General features: G+C 30.1%; 1 long non-coding RNA gene across 1 annotated transcript; it reads left to right on the top strand.

The window, feature by feature from the left end:
- Window positions 1-935: 935 nt before the first annotated feature.
- Window positions 936-2,396, top strand: LOC146887422 (uncharacterized). Its single transcript, XR_014993674.1, has 2 exons — window positions 936-1,115; window positions 1,219-2,396. It is a non-coding gene; the product is annotated as an uncharacterized LOC146887422 (long non-coding RNA).
- The last annotated feature ends 1,150 nt before the right edge of the window (window positions 2,397-3,546 follow it).

Raw genomic sequence — 3,546 nt, forward strand, 5'->3', positions numbered from 1 at the left:
TAAATATTAACAAAAAATATAAAACGCACCATCTTTGGTACAAATCGTACATTTAGGTGTCAAAGTGTGCATTGTCATCATCTACCAAATTGAATTTATGTAATTAGAACAATTTTAAAGCAAACTTCATATTTGTACCATAAAGAATTATATTTCAAAATGTAATATACTTCTTCTCTTAATTGTCTTTTATCCAAAATAAAATTAAAATTTGACTTATTTATGTGTTATTCAAATTCTTACCGTTACAGGAAAATATAGGATCCATGAAATTAGTAGACGTTTTATTCATTTAATGTATAACTATTTATTTATTTTTAAATAAACTATGTAGTTTGTATGCCAAACCAAAAGTTAAAAGATTAAGAGGAAAAACAAATATAAAATGTTATTATCCTATTTAGTAATTTTTGGTTAAAGTTATTAATTAAATAAATAATTTATATTCAGTCTCTCATACAAATATTAACCACGTACATTCATATAAATAAAACTAATTATAGTTTAAGATTATTACAATAAAATCACCCAAAAATTCCTATATTTTATTCCATTAAGATCTAATGCAAAGAAGTCACTCATCCTCGATTCATTTGAAAATATACTCTCTAGAATTTTAATATTCCCCAAACTTTTCTATTCTATTTCTCTATTTCCAAAGTTATTCCATAATCGTACAGATTCAAGTCGTTACTTTTCTTTTTCTGAGGCCGGAAATGATCGGCATTGCTGCTGTTATATTGAGGAGAATATGAATAACTTTCCAGTAAAATAGATAAAATAAATAATAGATGTAGCTCTCTCTTTTCTTTTCTTTTTTATTTTTTAATTCAACACACAACACACATATAACTGTTCATTTTTTTTTTTGTTAATTTATAATTTACATCTAATTCCATAATTTATACAAAATAAAATGAATATCAACTTTCAGAACTAAATTCAGAACCCTCCTCACTTACAGCTTATAAAAAGCCCTTCATTTCTTCTTAGATTCTGCGAGTTGAGTTTCTTGCTCTTGTTATAGTGTGTTGAGTTTGAGTTTCCTGCATTTGTTACAGTGTGTTGAGTGTTGTGGTCAGTTTTTGAGATCTGGGTTACTGCATGATTCTTTAGTAAGATGTTTTTCTTGCTTTGTGTTTTCCTTTTCAATTCCCAGCGGTAGTTGATATCAGATTCTTGTTTTATGTGGTTATGTCTAATACAAGGTTTTCACAGTTTGTATGTGGAGAGACATGCAGATCTGTGTGCTTGCTTTAATACTAAGCTAAGCTGAAGAGAGACATGAATATCTGAGACCTTAACAAATGTAGGTAAGTGAGCTTTCTTCAGTCCACTCATAGGTGGCAGTAAGATTCAATTAGCTGCCGACTCATTCATCCAAATGCTGAGTAGTGATACTCTTAAAGATACTCATCAAATGAGTGAATGATGCGGGAGACAAATTGATTCTTAAGTTTCCTGTACTTGGACTGAAGGGAGCTCCCTTTTCCTTTCTATGTAAGATCCAATTCCTCTTTACTCTATCTGTAATATCCTTCACTTATATAAGCTTCTAATCTTTTGGAGATGACAAGAAAAGGCTTGCTGTCCTAATATTGATTTACTACTGCACTGTTATCTGATGTTTTTCTTTTTCTTGACTGACCTGTTTTTTTATACATTGAAAGTTCGACATGCAAGGGTTTTGACAGTATTTGCTTTTAAAGTGGTTTGGTCTGTGATTGTGGATGCAACGAGGTTAACCAGCTTTCCAATTAGGGATAGATTAAGGTTGCCGATTGAGACTTTTTTTTTTTATGAAAAAAAAAATGCATGGCGATAAGGGTTTTTGGTAGCAGGTTAAACTGCAGTTGTTCAAGTTCCAAGCAGTAACTGGAGTCTACGCATGAGAGACATGTTAGCTCGAGCCCATACTCTACCCAAGTACAACGTCCACCTCATCTCGGGTCGCGCTCTTTCTCAGCAACAAGTTCCTAGACATGGTGTCTGCCACCACTTTGTTTAATTACAAACATGTCCTTCTACATATGTTCCTTACTTTTTGATGTTTTAATCTGGTGAGATGAGTGTTTTTACAGTATATATACATTGAAGTTTTTGGTTAGATCTTTATTGTAACATGGATAAAACTATCATGGTCGAGGACAAAGCCTTCAACTAGAGATGTTTAGTAATTTTATCCGATGTAGTTCTGATAAATGAAATCATTGATATTTACTAAAAAATCCTAAATAAATTCCCAGAAGTTATCTATCTTTGTCTTTATTTTTTTTTATTGATGTGATAAATAGAAGTTGTAAGGAAAGATGGAGAATATTTACTACTTGTCTATGCAAAAATAAGGGATCTTTTGACATTATTAAGGATCTTCTGTTGTTTTTACCTGAAATAAATCTTCAATGCATTTATCATTTCTTCTTGTTGGTGTAATGTTTAGATAGTGAAATACTAGATTTTATATTGTCATTAATATATTTTGTTGTAAAACAAATGTAGAATTGAGTATATTGTCTTTAAATTATTAGGAATAATGCTTGTGTTTATAAATATTCAAATGAAGACGATAATTTATCTGCTACTCGGATAAGATTGTTGAGATAGTCAATAATGAAGAAAGCAGTCTTGGGAGTGTATTTAATCAATGTTCATACTTAACAATGTAAAGTAAATAATCTGTATAAGTATACACTGTCAATGCATCACGACATAAAATAATCTTTGTTAAGAGCAAAATATTTCCAATTTGGAGTTTTGAAATGTGTAGTTAAGAAATTCATTCATAAATTTTGTTTGAACAGTTATTTTAAGATGTTTTTATGGATTGTACATAATCTTCGCAATTAGTTGTTCATAAATTTTATATATTTTTCTGTAAATAAAAAAGTTACTTTATTTGGTAACTTTGTCAACTTTGTTAACTACATCTTTGTCAAAACAATTATTTTCCTAACATTAATCTGCATAGGTTTACCGCATCAAATATAAGTTACTATGGTGAAGTGAATCAACGAATTCTGATTTGAGATATGGTAATGATTCTAAAGTTATAAGGGTTTATGAATTGTAATCCCTAGAATGGAGTATTTGAATTAGTAGTTTCTTTCCCAAATGTATAGAATCTAAAAGCCCTATTTACGTGTCTTGTTTATATTGATGATTGCCCCATCTTTAGCGAACACAGTGGCTAAAGTTGTTTGTCATTAAGAGCAATTTAGTGATAAAATATATGAATTTTCCATGTGCCAATCACCTAAAAAGGGCTAGTGAATAAGTGATTAGTTAATGTGTAAGTATAAAGTTTATATATGGTACCCGAGACTTGACAATGGATATTGGCTTATTATGTTAAAATCCAAATATGTTTGATTTAGCCTAAAAGCTTAATGTTCCTTTATTCTCTGGGACCAAGATGTTTCCAACCCCTTTGGAAATGTTAAGACTTAGTGAAGTGCATAGTTTGCAATAATGATTAAAGCCTTCCCCAGTATGAATTTATGTCAGATATTGAAATAAATAATTTTCATATCTGACCTTGCTTGCGAA

The sequence above is a fragment of the Vigna unguiculata genome, chromosome 3 (assembly GCF_037176805.1).
Source record: "Vigna unguiculata cultivar grain cowpea cultivar isolate G323 ecotype 2 chromosome 3, ASM3717680v1, whole genome shotgun sequence".
In the NCBI taxonomy this organism is placed as follows: Eukaryota; Viridiplantae; Streptophyta; class Magnoliopsida; order Fabales; family Fabaceae; genus Vigna; species Vigna unguiculata.